General features: G+C 41.1%; 1 non-coding gene across 1 annotated transcript; it reads right to left on the bottom strand.

The window, feature by feature from the left end:
• Nucleotides 1–18539: 18539 nt before the first annotated feature.
• Trnaa-agc (transfer RNA alanine (anticodon AGC)) lies at nucleotides 18540–18611 on the bottom strand. Its single transcript has one exon. It is a non-coding gene; the product is annotated as a tRNA-Ala (tRNA).
• Between the last annotated feature and the right edge of the window lie 5459 nt (nucleotides 18612–24070).

Genomic DNA, 24070 nt, shown 5'->3' with positions numbered 1-24070 from the left:
AAAAAATATTGTCCACTGGCCTTCACACATTTAATATGCCATTTTTATGTTTGCACTCACACAAGAACACACACACACCCAGGCACATGCACACACACACACACACACACACACACACACATAAACACACACTTGCAAACAAAAATTTAGTACAGTTATGACTGTATGTCTTTACATTTACATAATGAATCTCTGGTGGAGATGTGCATGTGTGTGCGTGTGTGTGTGTGTGTGTGTGTGTGTGTGTGTGTGTGTGTGTGTGTGTGTGTAGGGAGGATCTGTGAGAGGCACATAGAAGAATCAAGTGCACAACATCCCCTTGTCTGAATGTAGTCAGAATTCGCCATCCCTGTACTTCATGTGCTTCCTCATCTCCTTCCCTCTCTCTCTCCCATGGGCTTGCCTTCTCCTTTCTCTGCCTCCTAGTGTAAGGTGAGAGAATCCTGTGGACTCCCCATGCACACCAGCTCCAGACAAGAACAAGTGTCACGTGGAGTCCTGTCGGCACATTGATAGAACAAGAGTGACAAGATCACAAGGGACATGATAGGTAAGTCAGGTCCTTTGTCTTCCCTTCCTTCTGACCAGAGGCAGTTGTTCTGTGGAGTTGTGGTCCCATGTGAGAAAGCACCCTGTGCTACCACACACATTAAACTGTAGAATAGCCTAAAGGGGGAGTGCTTTTATCACCATTCAATGCAGGTATGTGTGGCCCACAACTCACTGTCAGGGCATCCCAGGGAAGGCAGCCCTTTGGTCTAAAGGAAGGGTTCAGGCCTAATATCAGTTTACTTATGGTCGTATGTGCTTTTGACTGTTGTTTGAAAATTTATATCTGGGAAGGGGAAAAATACTTGTTCTCTGATTGAGAAAAGAATAAGAGAGTGGAGTGAGTCTGTCAGTAAAGTGATAACATTGTGAGCAAGAGGAGCTCTGTTCCATCCCTAGGAGGAATAAAATGAGTGTGGCAGCACATTCTTGCCTGTGAATGTAGAGACCCAGATTCCCAGGGCTTGCTGAGCAGTCAGCCTAGCCTAGCTGGGGTGTTCCAGGCCAGTGACAAACCTTGTCTAAGGAAAATGGCACCTGACTTGCAAAACTGGAGGCTCTCTTCTGCCTCCTGCTGCATGCATGTACACACACACACACACACACACACACACACACATTTGATAGAGGATGTACATGTATATATTTTCTATACACAGTGACAGTATTGTTTGAGTTTTATGGAGCAAATGAGTGAGATGCACAAATGGATTTTCCTCTGTGTGCTCTGTGTGTGCCTGCAGTTGTGTGTTCCTGTTTAGACTCATCCTAGCTTCTATAGCTCCATCATATCTATTCTTTATCTTCACCTCAGACTAGGATCGGGTTCCAATTTCTGGGGTGTATTAGATATGCCTAAGGTATGAATTGTTATATGTCATGAAAATATACGGAGGAGGAAGATGCTGCAAACTCCAGAGGCAAGGCCCTATCAAGTCCAGTTCACAGTCTAGGTTCTCTCCCTGCCAGCCATAGAGTCTGACTCACACTGATCCAGTTCTCAGTACAGACACAGGGTGGCGGCAAACCAATATTCTTACCTTTTTTTTTTTTTTTTTTTTTCCAATGGTGGTATACATCTTTAATTGAAGTGCTGGAAAAAAGGCAGAGACAGACAAATTTCCTAATACAAGGCCAGCCTGTTCTGCAGAGCAAGATTCAGGACAGCGAATCTTCTTCCATCCACCCCTTCCCACTTCCCTGTTCTGGAATTCCCCTATACTCTTGCACTGAGTCTTTCCAGAACCAGGGGCCACTCTTCCATTCTTTTTGGACATCATTTAATATATGGATTACGTCCTGGGTATTCAAAGTTTCTAGGCTAATGTCCACTTATCAGTGAGGGCATACCATGATTGATCTTTTGAGACTGGGTTACCTCACTTAGTATGATGTTCTCCAGCTCCATCCATTTGCCTAAGAATTTCATGAATTCATTGTTTCCAATGGCTGAATAGTACTCCATTGTGTAAATATACCACATTTTTTGTATTCATTCCTCCGTTGAAGGACACCTAGGTTCTTTCCAGCTTCTGGCTACTACAAATAGGGCTGCTATGAACATAGCAGAGCATGTGTCCTTATTGCATGCTGAAGAATCCTCTGGATATAGGCCCAGGAGTGGTATAACAGGGTCCTCAGGAAGTGACATGCCCAGTTTTCTGAGGAACTGCCAGACTGATTTCCAAAGTGGTTGCACCATCTTGCAATCCCACCAGCAGTGGAGGAGTGTTCCTCTTTCTCCACATCCTCGCCAACACCTGCTGTCTCCTGAGTTTTTGACCTTAGCCATTCTGACTGGTGTGAGGTGAAATCTCAGGGTTGTTTTGATTTGCATTTCCCTAATGATTAATGATGCTGAACATTTCTTAAGGTTTTTCTCAGCTCTCCGAATTTCTTCATGTGAAAATTCTTTGTTTAGCTCCGTACCCCACTTTTTAATGGGGTTATTTGGTTCTCTGGGTTCTACTTTCTTGAGTTCTTTGTATATATTAGATATTAGCCCTCTGTTGGATTTAGGGTTGGTGAAAATCCTTTCCCAATCTGTTGGTTAACGTTTTGTCCTTTTGACAGTGTCCTTTGCCTTACAGAAACTTTGTAGTTTTATGAGGTCCCATTTGTCAATTCTTGATCTTAGAGCATAAGCTATTGGTGTTCTATTCAGGAACTTTTCCCCTGTGCCCATGTCCTCTAGGGTTTTCCCAAGTTTCTTTTTGATTAGTTTCAGCGTGTCAGGTTTTATGTGGAGGTCCTTGATCCATTTGGAGTTGAGCTTAGTACAAGGAGATAAGAATGGATAGATTCGCATTCTTCTGCATACTGACTTCCAGTTGAACCAGCACCATTTGTTGAAAAGACTATCGTTTTTTTCCACTGGATGCTTTCAGCTCCTTTGTCAAAGATCAAGTGACCATAAGTGTGTTGGTTCATTTCTGGGTCTTCAATCCTATTCCATTGTTCTGCTTGCTTGACATTGTACCAATACCATGCAGTTTTTATCACTATTGCTCTGTAGTAAAGTTTAAAGTCTGGGATAGTGAATCCCCTTGAAGTTCTTTTACTGTTGAGAATAGTTTTAGCTATCCTGGGTTTTTTGTTATTCCAGATGAATTTGAGAATTGCTCTTTCTAGCTCTATGAAGAACTGGGTTGGGATTTTTATGGGGATTGCTTTGAATCTGTAGATTGCCTTTGGCAAGATGGCCATTTTTAACTATATTAATCCTGCCAATCCATGAGCATGGAAGATTTTTCCATTTTCTGAGATCTTTTTCGATTTCCTTCTTCAGAGATCTGAAGTTCTTGTCATATAGATCTTTCACTTGTTTGGTTATGGTCACCCCAAGATACTTTATGCTGTTTGTAGCTATTGTGAAGGGAGTCATTTCCCTAATTTCTTTCTCTGTCTGCTTATCCTTTGAATATATAAAGGCTACTGATTTGCTTGCGTTGATTTATTAGTCAGCCACTTTGCTGAAGTTGTTTATCAGCTGTAGGAGTTCTCTAGTAGAGTTTTTTAGGGTCACTTAAGTATATGATCATATCATCTGCAAATAGTGATAGTTTGACTTCTTCCTTTCCAATTTCTATCCCTTTGACTTCCTTATGTTGTCTAATTGCTCTAGCTAGGACTTCAAGAACTATATTGAAAAGATATGGAGAGAGGGGGCAGCCTTGTCTAATACCTGAATTTAGTGAGATTGCTTCAAATTTCTCTCCATTTAGTTTGATGCTGGCTACCGGTTTGCAGTATATGGCTTTTACTATGTTTAGGTATGGGCCTTGAATTCCTGTCCTTTCAAAGACTTTTAGCATGAAAGGATGCTGAATTTTGTCAAACGCTTTTTCAGCATCTAATGAAATGATCATGTGGTTTTTTTTCTTTGAGTTTGTTTATGTAGTGGATAGCATTATGGATTTCCTTATATTGAACCATCCCTGCATCCCTGGGATGAAGCCTACTTGATCATGGTGGATGATCGTTTTGATGTGTTCTTGGATTCGGTGGGCAAGAATTTTATTTAGTATTATTTCATCCATATTCATAAGGGAAATTGGCCTGAAATTCTCTTTCTTAGTTGGATCTTTGTGTGGTTTTGGTATCAGCGTAATAGTGGCTTCGAAGAAGGAGTTGGGTAGTGTTCCTTCTGTTTCTATTTGGTGGAAAAGTTTGAAGAGTATTGGTGTTAAGTCTTCTTTGAAGGTCTGACAGAATTCTGCACTAAAACCATCTGGTCCTGTGCTTTTTTTTGTCTGAAGCCTATATATGACCCCTTCTATTTCTTTTGGGGTTATGGGTCTGTTTAGATGGTCTATTTGATCCTGGTTTAATTTTGGTATTTAGTATCTGTCTAAGACAATGTCCATTTCCTCCAGATTCTCCAGTTGTGTTGAGTACAGGTTTTTCTAGTAGGATCTGGTGATTTTTTGAATTTCCTCATTTTCTGTTGTAATATCTCTGTTTTCATTTCTAATTTTGTTAATTTGTATACTTTCTCTGTGACCTTTGGTTAGTCTGGCTAAGGGTTTATCTTCTTGTTGTTTTTTTCAAAGAACCAGCTTTTGGTTTTGTTGATTCTTTGTATGGTTCTCTTGGTTTCTACTTGATTGATTTCAGCCCTGAGTTTGATGATTTCCTGTCTTCTTCTCCTCCTGGGTGAATTGGCTTCTTCTTGTTCCAGGGCTTTCAGTTGTTCCGTTAATCTTCTAGTGTATGCTCTCTCTAATTACTTTTCGGAGGCACTCAGGGCTATGAGTTTTCCTCTTAGCACTGCTTTCATTTTGTCCCATAGATTTGTGTATGTTGTGCCTTCATTTTCATTAAATTCTAAGAAATCTTTGATTTCTTTCTTTATTTCTTCCTTGACCAAGGTATCATTGAGTAGAGTATTGTTCAGTTTCCATGTGTATGTGGGATTTCTGTTGTTTTTAATGTTATTAAAGTCCACTTTTACTCCATAGTGATCTGATAGGAGGCATGGGATTATTTCAATCTTCTTATATTTGTTGAGGTCTGTCTTGTGACCAACTATGTAATCTATTTTGGAGAAGGTACCATGAGGTGCTGAGAAAAAGGTATATTCTTTTGCTTTAGGATGAAAAGTTCTCTATATATCTGTTAACTCCAATTGGTTCAAAGATTCAATTAGTTTCACTGTCTCCCTGTTTAGTTTCTGTTTTCCTGATTGGTCTATTGGTGAGAGTGGAGTGTTGAAGTCACCCACAATTATTGTGTTAGGTGCAATGTGTGCTTTGAGCTTTAGTAAAGTTTCTTTTATGAATGAGGGCGCCCTTGTATTTGGGGCATAGATGTTCAGGATTGAGAGTTCTTCTTGTTGGATTTTTCCTTTGACCAGCAAGTAGTGACCTTCCATGTCTCTTTTGATGACATTAGGTTGAAAGTCAATTTTATCTGAAATTAGAATGGCAACTCCGGCTTGTTTCCTGGGACCATTTGCTTGTAGAATTATCTGCCAGCCTTTTACTCTAAGGTAGTTTTTGTCTTTGACACTGAGGTGTGTTTCCTGTATGCAGCAAAATGTAGGATCCTGTTTATATAACCAGTCTGTTAGTCTATGTCTTTTTATTGGGGAATTGAGTCCATTGATGTTAAGAGATATGAAGGATATTCGCTGCCTGCCAGGACAGAAAAGGATCACTAGGTACTGTATCATCCTGAGCTTTAGATCTCTGGTGGTGCAAACCACCAGGGATCTGCCTGCACTCAGGAACTGAGCACTTAAGCGGTTTGTCTGCCAGCCCGCCAGGCGCAGCCTGTGTCCTGCCCAGGGAGCTGTAGAAGGAGAGAAGCCCCGCAGCCATACTCGCTGCCTGCTGGTACATTCTGTCACTAGGTACTGTATCACCTTGAGCTTTAGATTTCTGGTGGTGCAAACTGCCAGGGGTCTGCCTGCACTCAGGAACTGAGCACATAGGCGTTTCGTCTGCAAGCTAGTCCATCGCGGGACCTGTGTCCTATGTGAGAATGAACAGAGGGAGTGACCCCCACCACAACATCTTCGCTCCATAATAGAGCAGACAGAGAACACCTGGTTGACCTTGACAACCTAAGTATAACATTGCTTGAGGCAAGACTGAGAAGGGCTCCAAAGGCACAAAAGAGGAAGGCAGAATATCAGTAATCTGTGCCAGAGGAAACTCAGTCATCCAGTGTTACAGAGATAACCTTAAAGATCCACAGTAGGTTGAAGCACCAGCCAGTGACAATAAGACCATCTAACATCTGGGAGAACTAGATGACTAAAGGCAAATGTAGGAATGTTACTAACAGAAACCAAGGCATTATGGCAGCATCTGAACCCAATTCTCCAACATTAGCAAGTCCTGGATACCCCAACACACCAGAAAAACAAGATTTGGATTTAAAACCACTGGTCATGATGCTGGTACAGGAACACATGAAGGACATTCTTAAAGAAATTCAGGAGAAAATGGATAAAAAATTAGAAGCCCTTACAAGGGAAACACAAAAATCATTGAAAGAAATTCAGGAGAATAGAAAAGCCAATAAGAAGGAAACGCAAAAATCACTTAAAGAAATACAGGAGAACTTTGATCAACAGGCAGAAGTCATGAAAGGAGAAACACAAAAATCTCTTAAAGAATTAGAGGAAAACACAAACAAGCAAATGACGGAACTGAGCAAAAACTTCCAAGATCTAAAAACAGAAGAAGAAACAACTACGAAAGCACAAAGGGAGACAACTTTGGAGATAGAAAACCTTGGGAAGAAATCAGGGACCATAGACACAAATATCAACAACAGAATACAAGAGACAGAAGAAAGAATCTCAGATGCCGAAGATACCATAGAAACCATGGACTCAACAGTTAAAGAAAATGCAAAATGCAAAAAGCTTGTAAACCAAAATATCCAGGAAATCCAGGACACAATGAGAAAGCCAAATCTAAGGATTATAGGCGTTGATGAGAGTGAAGATTTACAACTTAAAGGGCCAGCAAATATCTTCAACAAAATTATAGAAGAAAACTTCCCTAACCTAAATAGAGAGATGCCCATGAATATACAAGAAGCCTACAGAACTCCAAACAGACTGGACCAGAACAGAAATACCTCCCGTCACATAATAATCAAAGCCCCAAATGCACTAAACAAAGAAAGAATACTTAGGGCAGTAAGTGAAAAAGGCCAAGTAACATATAAAGGAAGACCTATCAGAATTACACCAGATTTCTCACCAGATACCATGAAAGCTAGAAGATCCTGGGAGGAGCTCATGCAGACTTTAAGAGAACACAAATGCCAGCCAAGACTACTATACCCTGCAAAAATCTCAATTACTATAGATGGAGAAACCAAGATATTCCATGACAAAACCAAATTTACACAATATCTTTCCACAAACCCAGTCCTACAAAGGATAATAGGGGGGAAACACCATTACAACGAGGAAAACTATACCCTGGAAAAAGCAGGATATTAAGATTCTTTCTTCAAACCCAAAGAAGATAACCACACAAGTATAAAATTAAAATCAAAAATGATAGGAAGCAATAACCACTAGTCTTACATTTTAATGAAAAGGGATCATGTTTTACAGAGTGCCAAATAGCCCCCAAGTTAATGTATTGCAGGCATGTCTGGAAGCTTCAAGGGTATACTAGGGCAGTTCCTCTTCCGGATCACCACAGATCTAGTGCTCAATAAATCACTTCATGGTGGCTCTGAGTAAAGAGAGCAGTTCAAACCGTGCATACAGGGATCCTACATAGACAATATGGTATCAATAATCTGATTGAATTCTGTTGTACTCAATTCATTTTCTGTCAGTCATCAGCATTGCGCTCTGCTCCCTGGTGACTCTCAAGAGCAACCTGGTGTTTGTGGTCTGTTGTACAATTCTTTCATGCTTATCACTTTTTACAGGCAAAGTTGGAAGCATTAGTTCATGATGAATTAGGTTTTGTTTGTGTGTGTGAGGGCTTGTACATGTGTATGTGAGTGCCTGTGTGCATGCCTGTGTTTAGGGGGTGTATGTATATGTATGTGTGTTTGTATGTGTGTATGTGTGTGTGTGTGCGTGTGTATGTGTGTGTGTGTGTGTGTGTGATGCACATGTTTACATTCATGTGAAGGCCACAAGAGGACATTAGGTGACTTACTGTGTCACTTTCTGATTTATTCTCTGAGGAAAGTTGTGTCACTAGACTTGGAACTAGGCATGAAGTGACTCGTCTTCCTGAGTGATCCATCTCCACAGCAGAGGGTTACAGTTTCATGGGTCACCACAGCCAGCAGTTTTGCCTTTGAAAGGCCTAGAGGAAGGGACAGTACTAGAGTAAAAGAATAACATAGGGAACTAGTCAGGAAATGCAGCATATCATTATCTTGAACAAAATGATATGTATGACAGGAACAGAAGACTTTCTCTTAGTTTTATTCTTTGAAACTTGTGGATGGGCAGTTTTGCCATACAAGGGAAATTAATGGACATCAGTTATGACCTTTGTAACCAGGATTTCCCCTAATTATGGTCAGCTCTTCAATACAAAGCTTACGTGTTCATTCAGGTACTATCCCACTGTGTATCCCTGACTGGTTTGGAACTCACTTTGTAGTCCAAGGTGAATTATTATATCTGTAATGTAATTCAATATAACATTCATTTATCTCAGTTTCAAGAATATTAGGCCCTGCCCTGCAGAAAACTGGGCCAGGTAGAATTGATCTGATATTCTTATGTAACATATCTATAAGGATAATATTTAATGTCCTATTAATATCACTCTGAAAGATGATTTTTGGACATTCCCCCTTCACATGACCTTTCTATGAAATATAACATCACAATTGAAGCGTAACCTGTTGATACACTGTGGTCCGGCCACAGAAACAGAAGTAATGTGCACCATTACCCCTGTGAGCATGTAGTTCCTGTTGAGAATTAAGGAAACCATTTCAATAGAAGAAAATAGAAAGCCACACTCTTCCCTTAGTTGATGGGAGCTGGTGATATCCTTGAGTTGCCTTTGCAGTGGTACTGAACTATGCACTACTTAACCAGATATACAGTGTCCCCATCACGGAACTGTTCATTGAAACAACTGAGGATGTAGGAACCAGCTTTTAGCCATGTTCACCCTGGCCCACCTTTCTCCTCCTTCCCAAGGAACTGAAGACAGTTCTGTAGAGCAGGGAGAACAAGTGCCTCAGGCACAATCTGAATTCTTATGTATGAACCCACACTGATGGTGGGGACCTAGCTTTTCATCCTCTACTGAGTTTTAGGAAAGCCTGATCAAGAATGGACACCTCCAAAGTATTTCCTTTACTTCAGAATCATTGTAGTGGCACTCATTTGAAAAGGGGTTATCCACTGAGGCTTAGCTATGCGAAGGGACAATGCAGGTGAAAGAGACACGGTAATTACAAAAGCCTTACGATACACAGGGTAAGCCTCATCTTGGTTACTACCCCATTGCTGTGGAGAGCCATTATGTCCAAGGAAACATACAGGATCAAGCAGGACACTGGGAGCTTGCTTACAGTGACAGAGGGTCAACCATTATCATCATGGTGAGGAGCAAGCCAGCATTCAGGCAGGAGTGGCTCTGGATCAGTAACCCAGAGTTTAAGTCCTGATTGCTGACAGGAGGCAAAGAGGGGCAGACTGGGCCTGGGGAGGGCTTTGGACACTTGAAGTGCCATCCCCAGTGACAGACCTCTTCCAAAAGGGCCACACTTCCTAATCTTTCCTAATCAATCTGCAACCTCGAAACAAAGTATTCAATTATAGGAACTTATGGTGACAATTCTCATTCACACAACCACAGCCCTGCACTGGGATTTCGTCTGCCTGATCAGATGTTCCAAAGAGAGAATTGTGGTTGGTTGAGAGTACATGAGAACAAAAGAATTTGTTCCAAGATGTCATTCATTAATAATGAGACTGCCTTTTATGCAGAACAATGTAAACCAGCCCATTCTTAACTCCCTGTGCAAAGCTCAAGTCCAAGTGGATCAAGGACCTCCAAATAAAACCAGATACACTGAATCATATGGAGGTGAAAGTTGGGAAGAACCTTGAACACATGGTTACAATGGAAAATTTCCTGAAAAGAACACCAATGGCTTATGCTCTAAGAACAATTGACAAATGGGAACTCATAAAACTGCAAAGATTCTGTAAGGCAAAGTACACTGTCAATAGGACAAAACGGCAACCAACAGACTGAGAAAAGATCTTTACTAATCCTACAACCAACAGAGGGCACGTATACAATGTATACAAAGAACTCATGAAGCTAGACTCCAGAGTGCAAAATAACCCTATTAAAAATGGGGTAAGAGCTAAACAGGGAGTTGTCAACTGAGGAAACTCAAATGGCTCTGAAGCACCTACAGAAATGTTCAGCATCCTTAGTTATCAGGGAAACGCAAATCAAAACAACCCTGAGATTCCACCTCACAATGGTCAGAATAGCTTAGATCAAAAACTCAGGGGAAAGAAGATGCTGGAGAGAATGTGGAGAAAGAGGAATATTTCTCCACTGCTGGTGGGATTGCGAGCTGGTAAAACCACTGTGGGAATCAGTTTTGTGGTTCCTCAGAAAATTGGACATAGTGCTACCTGAGGACTCAACTATACCACTCCAGGGTATATACCAAGAGGATTCTCCAACATGTAATAAGGACACATACTCCACTATGTTCATAGCAGCCTTATTCATAATAGCCAGAAGCTGGAAAGAACCCAGATGTCCCTCAACAGAAGAGTGGAGCAGGAGCTGAGAGTCCTACATACTGATCCATAGACAGCAAGAGAGACTGGGAGTGCAGCAGTGGCTGGTCCAGCTGAAGGGCCATTAGCAGTGGAACCAAGGCGACACAGGGTCCAGTTAGGCCCTGTGCCCACGACCACTGACCTTCTCTGGCCAGCCGGGCTGCAAGTAGCTGCGGATTTGCAGTGCCTTTTGCGGCACGGAAGCCACTCCAGAACTTGGCCTCCCGCCAGTCAGGAGAGGCTCACCTCCATCTTGGTTTCGGACTCCAGAGAGATCGGACAGACTGAGATCAGCCTGGGTGGCGGCACCACATCTCCAGGTCCTGCAAGAGGCTAGAGGGGCTTCTGGGCGGCCAGCTGGGAGAAGTCGGTGTGCTCCAGGGAATCCAGCGGGCCCCAGCGGGAGCCTTCGGGTGCCTGCTTCAGGATCTGAACAGCCTGGGCAGCAGCACCCTGTCTACAGGCAGTGCAGGAGGTAAGCTGTGCACCAGAGGCCACTGGGAAGGGGCAGCTTGCACTGGTGAGTCCAGCACTGACAAGACAAACTAACACCAGTGAGAACTAGATGGCAAAAGGCAAACGTAGGAACGCCACTAACAGAAATCAAGGCAATATGGCAACATCTGAACCCAATTCTCCTCTACCAGCATGTCCTGGATACCCCATCACACCAGTAAAACAAGATTTGGATTTAAAATCACTGGTCATGAAGCTGGTACAGGAACACATGAAGGACATACTTAAAGAAATTCAGGAGAAAATGGATCAAAAGTTACAAGCCCTTGCAAGGGAAACACAAAAATCATTGAAAGAAATCCAGGAGAATAAAAAGCCAACAATGAGGAAACGCAAAAAACACTTAAAGAAATACAGGAGAACTTTGGTCAACAGGCTGAGGTCATGAAAGAGGAAACACAAAAATCTCTTAAAGAATTACAGGAAAGCACAAACAAGCAAGTGAAGGAGCTAAGCAAAACCATCCAGGATCTAAAATCAGAAGTAGAAACAACTAAGAAAACTCAAAGGGAGACAACTTTGGAGATAGAAAGCCTTGGGAAGAAATCAGGGGACAGAGATGCAAATATCAACAATAGAATACAAGAGATAGAAGAAAGAATCTCAGATGCTGAAGATTCCATAGAAACCATGGACTCAACAGTTAAAGACAGTGCAAAATGCAAAAAGCTTGTAACCCAAAATATCCAGGAAATCCAGGACACAATGAGAAGACCAAACCTAAGGATTATAGGCATAGATGAGAGTGAAGATTTACAACTTAAAGGGCCAGCAAATATCTTCAATAAAATTATGGAAGAAAACTTCCCTAACCTAAAGAGAGAGATGCCCATGAACATACAAGAAGCCTACAGAACTCCAAACAGACTGGACCAGAACAGAAATACTTCCCGTCACATAATAATCAAAACACCAAATGTTCTAAACAAAGAAAGAATATTAAAGGCAGTAAGAGAAAAAGGCCAAGTAACATATAAAAGAAGACCTATCAGAATCACAGCAGACTTTTCACCTGAGACTATGAAGGCTAGAAGGTCCTGGGCAGATCTCATGCAGACTCTAAGAGAACACAAATGCTAACCAAAACTACTATATCCAGCAAAACTCTCAATCACCATAGATGGAGAAACTAAGATATTTCACAACAAAACCAAGTTTACCCAATATCTATCCACAAACCCAGGCCTAAAAAGGATAATAGGAGGACAACACCAATACAAGGAGGGAAACTTCACCCTGGAAAAAGCAAGATAGTAACCTTTCATCAAACCCAAAAGAAGTTAAGCAATCAAATTTAAAAAATAACTTCAAAAATGATAGGAAGTAACAATCACTATTCCTTAATATCTCTTAACATCAATGGACTTAATGCCCCAATAAAAAGACACAGACTAACTGAGGATACATAAACCCAATAAAAAGACACAGACTAACTATGGATACATAAACAGGACCCTACATTTTGCTGCTTACAGGAAACACACCTCAGGGTCAAAGACAAACACTACCTTAGAGTAAAAGGCTGGAAGACAATTTTACAAGCAAATGGTCTCAGGAAACAAGCTGGAGTAGCCATTTTAATATCAGATAAAATTGACTTTCAACCCAAAGTCATCAAAAGACTCTGAGGGACACTTCTTGCTGGTCAAAGGAAAAATACAACAAGAAGAACTCTCAATCCTGAACATCTATGCTCCAAATGCAAGGGCACCCTCTTTCATAAAAGAAACTTTATTAAAACTCAAAGCACACATTGCACCTAACACAATAATTGTGGGTGACTTCAACACTGCACTTTCCTCAATGGACCGATCAGGAAAACAGAAACGAAACAGGGACACAATGAAACTAATTGAAGCTTTGGACCAACTAATTTTAACAGATATATATAGAACATTCTATCCTAAAACAAAAGAATATACCTTTTTTTCAGCACCTCATGGTACCTTCTCCAAAATCGACCATATAATTGGTCACAAATCAGACCTCAACAAATATAAGAAGATCGAACTAATCCCATGCCTCCTATCTGATCACTATGGAGTAAAAGTGGTCTTCAATAGCAACAGAAACAATAGAAAACCCACATACACGTGGAAACTGAACAATACTCTACTCAATGATACCTTGGTCAAGGAAGAAATAAAGAAAGAAATTAAAGACTTTTTAGAACACAATGAAAATGAAAACACAACATACCCAAATCTATGGGACACAATGAAAGCAGTGCTAAGAGGAAAACTCATAGCCCTGAGTGCCTCCAAAAAGAAAATGGAGAGAGCATACATTACCAGCTTAATGACACACCTGAAAGCCCTAGAACAAAAAGAAGCTATTTCACCCAGGAGGAGTAGAAGGCAGGAAATCATCAAACTCAGGGCTGAAATCAATCAAGTAGAAACAAAGAGAACCATACAAAAAATCAACAAAACCAGGAGCTGGTTCTTTGAGAAAATCAACAAGATAGATAAACCCTTAGCCAGACTGACCAAAGGGCACAGAGAAAGTATCCAAATTAACAAACTTAGAAATGAAAAGGGAGATATAACAACGGAAACTGAGGAAATCCAAAAAATCATCAGATCCTACTACAAGAGACTGTACTCAACACAACTGGAGAATCTGGAGGAAATGGACAATTTCCTTGACAGATACCAAATACCAAAATTAAATCAGGACCAACTAGACCATCTAAACAGTCCCATAAAGCCTAAAGAAATAGAAGGAGTCATAGAAAGTCTTCCAACCAAAAAAAGCACAGGACCAGATGGTTTCAGTGCAGAATTCTACCAGACCTTCAAAGAAGAGTTAACACCAATACTCTTCAAACTATTCCACAAAATAGAAACAGAAGGAACACTACCCAATTCCTTCTACGAAGCCACAATTACGCTGATACCAAAGCCACACAAAGATCCAACAAGAAAGAGAACTTCAGACCAATTTCCCTTATGAACATCGATGCAAAAATACTCAATAAAATTCTTGCCAACCGAATCCAAGAACACATCAAAACGATCATCCACCATGATCAAGTAGGCTTTATCCCGGGAATGCAGGGTTGGTTCAATATACGGAAATCCATCAATACAATTCACTACATAAACAAACTCAAAGAAAAAAACCACATGGTCATTTCATTGGATGCTGAAAAAGCATTTGACAAAATTCAGCATCCTTTCATGCTTAAAGTCTTGGAGAGAACAGGAATTCAAGGCCCATACCTAAACATAGTAAAAGCAATATACAGCAAACTGGTAGCCAGCATCAAACTAAATGGAGAGAAACTTGAAGCAATCCCACTGAAATCAGGGACCAGACAAGGCTGCCCCCTTTCTCCTTATCTTTTCAATATTGTACTTGAGGTACTAGCTCGGGCAATTCGACAACATAAGGAGGTCAAAGGGATACAAATTGGAAAGGAGGAAGTCAAACTATCATTATTTGCAGACGACATGATAGTCTACCTAAGTGACCCAAAAAATTCCACTAGAGAGCTCCTACAGCTGATAAACAACTTCAGCAAAGTGGCAGGTTATAAAATCAACTGAAGCAAATCAGTGGCCTTCCTATACTCAAAGGATAAGCAGGCTGAGAAAGAAATTAGGGAAATGACCCCCTTCACAATAGCCACAAACAGTATAAAGTATCTTGGGGTGACTCTTACCAAACATGTGAAAGATCTGTATGACAAGAACTTCAAGACTCTGAAGAAGGAAATGGAAGAAGACCTCAAAAAATGGGAAAACCTCCCATGCTCATGGATCGGTAGAATCAATATAGTTAAAATGGCCATTTTGCCAAAAGCAGTATACAGATTCAATGCAATACCCATCAAAATCCCAACTCAATTCTTCACAGAGTTAGAAAGAGCAATTATCAAATTCATCTGGAACAACAAAAAACCCAGGATAGCTAAAACTATTCTCAGCAACAAAAGAAAATCTGGGGGAATCAGTATCCCTGACCTCAAGCAATACTACAGAGCAATAGTGTTAAAAACTGCATGGTATTGGTACAGTGACAGGCAGGAGGATCAATGGAACAGGATTGAAGATCCAGAAATGAACCCACACACCTATGGCCACTTGATCCTCGACAAAGAGGCTGAAAACATCCAATGGAAAAAAGATAGCCTTTTTAACTAATGGTGCTGGTTCAACTGGAGGTCAGCATGCAGAAGAATGCGAATTGATTCATCCTCGTCTCCTTGTACTAAGCTCAAATCCAAATGGATCAAGGACCTCCACATAAAGCCAGACACTCTGAAGCTAATAGAAAAGAAACTGGGGAAGACCCTTGAGGACATCGGTACAGGGAGAAAGTTTCTGAACAGAACACCAATAGCGTATGCTCTAAGAGCAAGAATTGACAAATGGGACCTCATAAGGTTACAGAGTTTCTGTAAGGCAAAGGACACCATCAAGAGGACAGATCGGCAACCAACAAATTGGGAAAAGATCTTCACCAATCCTACATCAGATAGAGGGCTAATATCCAATATATATAAAGAACTCAAGAAGTTAGACTCCAGAAAACCGAACAACCCTATTAAAAAATGGGGTACAGAGTTAAACAAAGAATTCTCACCTGAAGAACTTCGGATGGCGGAGAAGCATCTTAAAAAATGCTCAACTTCATTAGTCATTAGGGAAATGCAAATCAAAACAACCCTAAGATTTCATCTTACACCAGTCAGAATGGCTAAGATTAAAAATTCAGGAGACAGCAGGTGTTGGAGAGGGTGTGGAGAAAGATGAACACTCCTCCACTGCTGGTGGGGTTGCAAATTGGTACAACCACTCTGGAAATCAGTCTGGAGGTTCCTCCGAAAACTGGGCACCTCACTTCCAGAAGATCCTGCTATACCACTCCTGGGCATATACCCAGAGGATTCCCCACCATGTAATAAGGATACATGCTCTACTATGTTCATAGCAGCCCTATTTATAATTGCCAGATGCTGGAAAGAACCCAGGTATCCCTCAACAGAAGAGTGGATGCAAAAAATGTGGTATATCTACACAATGGAGTACTATTCAGCCATTAGAAACAATGAATTCATGAAATTCTTAGGCAAATGGATGGAGCTAGAGAACATCATACTAAGTGAGGTAACCCAGACTCAAAAGGTGAATCATGGTATGCACTCACTAATAAGTGGTTATTAACCTAGAAAACTGGAATACCCAAAACATAATCCACACATCAAATGAGATACAAGAAGAAAGGAGGAGTGGTCCCTGGTTCTGGAAAGACTCAGTGAAACAGTATTCGGCAAAACCAGAACGGGGAACTGGGAAGGGGTGGGAGGGAGGACAGGGGAAGAGAAGGGGGCTTATGGGACTTTCGGGGAGTGGGGGGGGCTAGAAAAGGGGAAATCATTTGAAATGTAAATAAATTATATCGAATAAAAAAATTAAAAATAAATAAATAAATAAATAAATAAGTCTTAAAGAAAGAGAGAGAGAGAGAGAGAGAGAGAGAGAGAGAGAGAGAGAGAGAGAGAGAGACTGGTATGGCATGGGCTTTTGAAACACCAAAGCTCAACCGGGTTCGATGCCAAGTTTCCTCCAACAAGGCCACATGTAATCTAAGAAGGTCACATCTTCTAGTTTTTCTGAGAGAGTTCCACTGGCTGATGAATAAGCATTGAAGAATGTGGGCCAGTCTTCTTCATTCCACCCCTTCCCCCTCCAAAACCACCATGGAATTAGAGTTCTACACATGACAGGCATATATTCCTCAGATCCTCTACACTATAACTAAGGGGAGCCTTACCAAAAGGTGTCTTCACATTCGTCTGTCCTTGGGAACCCTCGTTTTTCACAAGGACAATTTCATGGGAGCTTTGTCTTTTTCAGCATAGTATGACATCCTTCTCCTCATATTTCACTTTCATGCAGTGTAGCATAAACACAGCTTGGACATTGACGTTTCCCTTCAATTCTACAGTTCATTCCAAGATATTGTCTCAGACATTATACCAGGATATCAGAATTTCACTCAGCCAGTATTTTGTGAAACTGATCACTTTCTCAGACAGCAAAACATCTTGTTCTCTCCAGGTTCTCACAGATAAATGAATATATCACACAAATTAATAAACCAGAAAGATTGAAGAACGTTGGCTTCTCATGCTGCTGGAAGAAGCTGGCCCAATGGGACAGCAGGGCAGTGTCTCTGCTTCATGCCTTCTAAGTGGGCACACATATCCAGAGGGAACTTTACTCTTGTGAGCAGGTATAAAATTAAATGGTGAGGAATGCAGATATGATGTTTTATTAGTTGTTCCTATCACACAACCAAATCCTAATACACTGAAAAATGTTAATTATGTACATTAAAATATACTTAATAAACTTTCTCTCTCTCTCTCTCTCTCTCTCTCTCTCTCTCTGTGTGTGTGTGTGTGTGTGTGTGTGTGTGTGTATGTGTGTGTGTGTGATTTTTCATAGAGTACTGAGTTCGGGGAGCAGACAAAACAGATGGATAGATGCTTCAGCAGGTAAGAGGTCTTTGATCTTCCAGAGGACCTGAGGTCAGTGACCAGCACCCATGTTGTGAAGCTTACAACTGCCTGCAACTCCAACTATGGAGGATGCAAAGCCTCTGAGCACTGACACTCACATCCACAACCCTCCTTACCTCTGATTGGGGATAAAATCTAAACACGAAAAGAATTGACTATGAAATCTTAGTACTTGCCCTGTTATATTTTGAATGAAAAATGTTTCTGTTTACAACATAATTATACCATTCCATGGTGAGAAAGATCATTAAAGTTGGAGTCAGGTGACATCTCATGACCCATGTGAGAAGAGCAGAACTTCAAGTGTGCTAGTGAGTCAGTCCATAGGCAGGAGAACTGGGGCGATTGATGGAGTTCCATGGATTCATGGATGCAGGAAAACAGGGAAAGCAGTGCTCCCAGAGTCCTGGCATCTGCATGACACAACAGGAAAGGCTTTTGAGAGGTTCCAGGATCTATTTATTACCACTGGATATCTCTAAATGAGGCAATGTGTCCTCACAGTCCTAAAATCCTTTGTGCAATACATGGTACATGGTAGGTCCTCAACACAGTCCACCCTGAGCCAGCATTCTCCTTTCTATCTTAGGATGAGAATGGCTGAAATCAGACAGTATGACTGAGAGAGAGAGACCACTTAGACGTGTAGCAAAAAATCCAAAGATGAAAAGCCTTAAGTGGAGATGCCGGGAATCAAACCTGGTGCCTCATACGTGCTAAGCATGTGCTCTACCATTGAGCTACATCCCCAAACTTGTATCCTGCCTGATCATTTCATATATGAACTCACAGAGACTGAAGCAACATTCAGAACCTTCCAAGGATCTACATCAGGTATTTGTGTATAATTGATGGTGTCCAGTTTAGTGTTTTAGAGTTTTTATGTCATTTCTTGTATGACAAAACATTTCTATTTTCAATAAAAAGAAAATAAGAATATTAAGACCAAATAATCGTGCGCTCTTCAAAATTTGACCGGTCTACAATAAATAACACTGAATTTTTTGGACTCCTCAATTTTAACTCAGTTTTATTTTGGATTATTAGTTCAGGTAACAGAAAAATGTCAAATACATAATACTGTTACTGAATTAGCAATATGCTCTCATATTTCAGGGAACTAAAGTTTCCTGCAACTTCCTGAACACACCTCTATTCTCTTTTAAAACATGCTTTAGCTTTCAGGCCTTGTTATTTAGTAACTTAGTTTTTCAATGAAAAACAGAACTATTACTGTTCAAATGGTTCCCTACTCGGCTGCCACTGCAGAACAAAAGCTGCAGGATCTCCATATCACAGAAGCAACAACAGGACTCCTAGAGGAGTCCCAGTGAGGTTCCAGTATTGACAGAGTAGCAAAAGCCAAGGCCTTGAAACAGACCAAGGACTCACTGAAATGAAGATTTGTAAGTAATGATGTGTGGACAAAAGGGTATACTGTGTGACACACTGTGACACACCACAGCTTCCACAGTGAGATGTTGTTATGTTGTTGTGTTTGACCTTCTCATTTGATTTTGAATGTTATTTTTTCTTTGTCTTGTTGTTATTATTTTTGGTGGGGGGCATTTGCAAGGGCAGAGGGTGGAAATGGAGGGACAGGAAGATGAGTGAAATTGGGGTGCATGATGTGAATTCATAAAGAATCAATATAAAGATAAAAGGGTGTAATTTCTTATCTGAATTATCACTTTTATATGTTCCTAAAAATAATGAAATTATTTACCTAAAATGCATCATTGAAATTGAAGCCTTCAGGTGTAAACATTTGAGTCACGTCTGAGTCCCATCTGAAGGATGTAATGACTCCTCTCTATGGAATGAATTGTTTCCAGATGCTTTATTATTAATCACTGTTTTTAACTCTCACACCCTTTTCCTATGGTGTCATCACGTCACATGCCCCAGTGTTTGTGTTAAGTGTGTGTTAAGGCACTATCAATCAAAGTAGGATCTTCTAGACCTTATCCTTAGAATCTCATAAATGTTTTCATGTGTAATTTGATATGTGAATTGTGTCTTGGGTATTCAGAACTTCTGGGTTAATAGCCACTTATCAGTGAGTGTATACGATGCAGGTTCTTTTGTGATTGGGTCACCTCACTCAGGATGACATTTTCCAATTCCACCCACCCACTTGCCTAAGAATTTCATGACTTCATTGTATTTAATAGCTGAGTAGTATGATGTTCTCCAGCTCCACCCACTTGCCTAAGAATTTCATGAATTCATTGTTTTTAATAGCTGAGTAGTATTCCATAGTATAAATATACAACACTTTCTGTATCAATTGGTCCGTAGAGGGACATATTGATTGCTTTCTTACAGGCTGCTGACTGAAATACTTAACTTTTTAAGAAACAGTCCTACAGCCTATTAGACAAATCTAGACCATCTTTCCTTGACTTGGTCACATTCACACATGAAACTATGACAGTCAAATGTAGGAATGACTGCTTCCTCACACAGCATGAAATTCAGTACTGTTCATCTTACTGTTGAGTCTTTCCTTTCCCAACCATGAACATAATGTGTCTGCTATTGTAGATCTAAGCAAATCAGACATTTCACTAAACTTCAGTACTTGCTAATATGTTATTATGAAGTTAGAAAATTGAATATGTTTTCCCTATCACACTTTGCTGTATAGGGCATACTTAACATTATGCATTGGGGTATAAAATAGAGTACATCTAGAGTTTAGAGGGATGCTGTGAAGACTGAATCACACCAGTTATATACCCCATATAAAGAGATAATGTAGCTCTCCACTTCCGGATCCAGATCAGCCTGGGCGGCAACACCACATCTCCAGGTCCTGCAAAGAGGCAAGAGGGGCTTCCGGGCAGCCATCGGGGAGAAGTCAGTGTGCTCTGGTGAATCCAGCAGGCCCTAGCAGGAGCCTCCAGGTGTCTGCTTTGGGATCTGAACAGCCTGGGCCACAGCACTCGGTCTCCAGGAAGTGCGGGAGACCTGGTGTGTACCCAGAGGCAGTCTGGGAGCACACAGCACAGCTTTCTCCGGTGGCACTGAGCTTAGGTTCCAGTCCTGAGGCCTCTGGCTGGAGCCCTCAGATCTCTCCACTTCCGTATCCAGATCAGCCTGGGCAGCAATGCCACATCTCCAGGTCCTGCAATAGGCAAGAGGGGCTTCCGGGCGGCCAGCAGGGAGAAGTCAGTGTGCTCCAGTGAATCCAACGGACCCCGGCAGGAGCCTTCAGGTGTCTGCTTCGGGATCTGAACAGCCTGGGCAACAGCACCCTGTCTCCAGGCAGTGCAGGAGGTAAGCTGTGCACCAGAGGCCACCTGGGAAGAGGCAGCTTGCACTGGTGAGTCCAGCATTGACAAGACCAACTAACACCAATGAGAACTAGATGGCAAAAGGCAAATGCAGGAACGTGACTAACAGAAATCAAGGCAATATGGCAGCATCTGAACCCAATTCTTCTTTACCAGCATGTCCTGGATACCCCATCACACCAGTAAAACAAGAATTGGATTTAAAATCACTGGTCATGATGCTGGTACAGGAACACATGAAGGACATACTTAAAGAAATTCAGGAGAAAATGGATCAAAAGTTAGAAGCCCTTGCAAGGGAAACACAAAAATCATTGAAAGAAATCCAGGAGAATACAAAAGCCAATAATGAGGAAATGCAAAAAACACTTAAAGAAATACAGGAGAACTTTGGTCAACAGGCAGAGGTCATGAAAGAGGAAACACAAAAATCTCTTAAAGAATTACAGGAAAGCACAAACAAGAAAGTGAAGGAGCTAAGCAAAACCATCCAAGATCTAAAATCAGAAGGAGAAACAACTAAGAAAACTCAAAGGGAGACAAATTTATAGATAGAAAGCCTTGGGAAGAAATCAGGAGACATAGATGCAAATATCAACAACAGAATACAAGAGATAGAAGAAAGAATCTCAGATGCTGAAGATTCCATAGAAACCATGGACTCAACAGTTAAAGAAAATGCAAAATGCAAAAAGCTTGTAACCCAAAATATCCAGGAAATCCAGGACACAATGAGAAGACCAAAGCTAAGGATTACAGGCATAGATGAGAGTGAAGATTTACAACTTAAAGGGCCAGCAAATATCTTCAATAAAATTATGGAAGAAAACTTCCCTAACCTAAAGAGAGAGATGCCCATGAATATACAAGAAGCCTACAGAACTCCAAACAGACTGGACCAGAACAGAAATACCTCCCGTCACATAATAATCAAAACACCAAATGTTCTAAACAAAGAAAGATTATTAAAGGCAGTAAGAGAAAAAGGCCAAGTAACATATAAAGGAAGACCTATCAGAATCACAGCAGACTTCTCACCAGAGACCATGAAAGCTAGAAGATCCTGGGCTGATCTCATGCAGATTCTAAGAGAACACAAATGCCTGCCGAAACTACTATATCCAGCAAAACTCTCAATCACCATAGATGGAGAAACTAAGATATTTCATGACAAAACCAAGTTTACCCAATATCTATCCACAAACCCAGCCCTACAAAGTATATTAGGAGGAAAACTCCAATACAAGAAGGGAAACTTCACCCTGGAAAAAGCAAGATAGTTACCTTCTTTCATCAAACCCAAAAGAAGATAACCATTCAAATATAAAAATAACATTGAAAATGACAGGAAGTAATAATCACTATTCCTTAATATCTCTTAACATCAATGGACTCAATTCCCCAATAAAAAGACATAGACTAACAGACTGGATAAGGAAAAAGAAAAAGTCTTCTGTTCCTGTCGTACATATCATTTCATCCAAGATGATGATTTACTGCACTCCCTGACTAGTTCCCTGTGTTATTCTTGGACTCTAGCAGTGTCCCTTCCTCTAGGCCTTTCAAAGGCAAAGCTGCTGGCTGTGGTGACCCATGGAACTGTAACCCTCTGCTGCGGAGGTGGATCACTCAGGGAGACGAGTCACTTCATGCCTAGTTCCAAGTCTAGTGACACAAATTTCCTCTGAGAAAAAATCAGAAAGTGATGCAGTAAGTCACCTAATGTCCTCTTGTGGCCTTCACATGAATGTAAACATGTGAATCACACACACACACACACACACACACACACAAACACACATACAAACACATACATATACATACACCCCCTAAACACAGGCATGCACACAGGCACTCACACACACATGCACAAGCCCTCTCACACACACAAACAAAACCTAATCCATCATGAACTAATGCTTCCAACTTTGCCTGTAAAAAGTGATAAGCGTGAAAGAGTTGTACAACAGACCACAAACACCAGGTTGCTCTTGAGAGTCACCAGGGAGCAGAGCACAATGCTGATGACTGACAGAAAATGAAGGTGTCTGACAGGGAGGGATCTGGGTAGTCATACCGTAGCCTTCTGGAGAAGGTTGGAATGTCTGGGAAATGCATCTGAGTGCAACAGAATTCAATCCGATTATTGATACCATATTGTCTATGTAGGACCCCTGTATGCACGCTTTGAACTGCTCTCTTTACACAGAGCCGCCATGAAGTGATTTATTGAGCACTAGATCTGTGGTGATCCGGAAGTGGAACTGCCCTAGTATACCCTTGAAGCTTCCAGACACACCAGCAATACATTAACTTGGGGCTATTTGGCACTATGTAAAACGTGATCCCTTTTCATTAAAATGTAAGATTATTGGTTTGCTGCCACCCCGTGGCTGTAAAGAGAACTGCATCAGTGTGAGTCAGACTCTATGGCTGGCAGGGAGAGAACCTAGACTGTGAACTGGACTTGATAGGACCTTACCTCTGGAGTTTGCAGCATCTTCCTCCTCCATATACTTTCATGGCATATAACGATTCATACCTTAGGCATATCTAATACACCCCAGAGATTGGAACCCGATCCTAGTCTGAGGTGAAGACAAAGAATAGACAAGATGGAGCTATAGAAGCTAGGATGAGTCTAAACAGGAACACACAGCTGCAGGCACACACAGAGAACACAGAGGAAAATCCATTTGTGCATCTCATTCATTTGCTCCATGAAACTCAAACACAATACTGTCACTATGTATAGAAAATATATACATGTGCATCCTCTATCATGTGTGTGTGTGTGTGTGTGTGTGTGTGTGTGTGTGTACATGCATGCAGCAGGAGGCAGAACAGAGCCTCCAGTTTTGCATGTCAGGTGCCATTTTCCTTAGACAAGGTATGTCACTGGCCTGCGAC

The sequence above is a fragment of the Apodemus sylvaticus genome, chromosome X (genome assembly GCF_947179515.1).
Source record: "Apodemus sylvaticus chromosome X, mApoSyl1.1, whole genome shotgun sequence".
In the NCBI taxonomy this organism is placed as follows: Eukaryota; Metazoa; Chordata; class Mammalia; order Rodentia; family Muridae; genus Apodemus; species Apodemus sylvaticus.
Note: the sequence above shows the minus strand (reverse complement) of the source record. Positions and strands in the feature narration are given on the sequence as shown.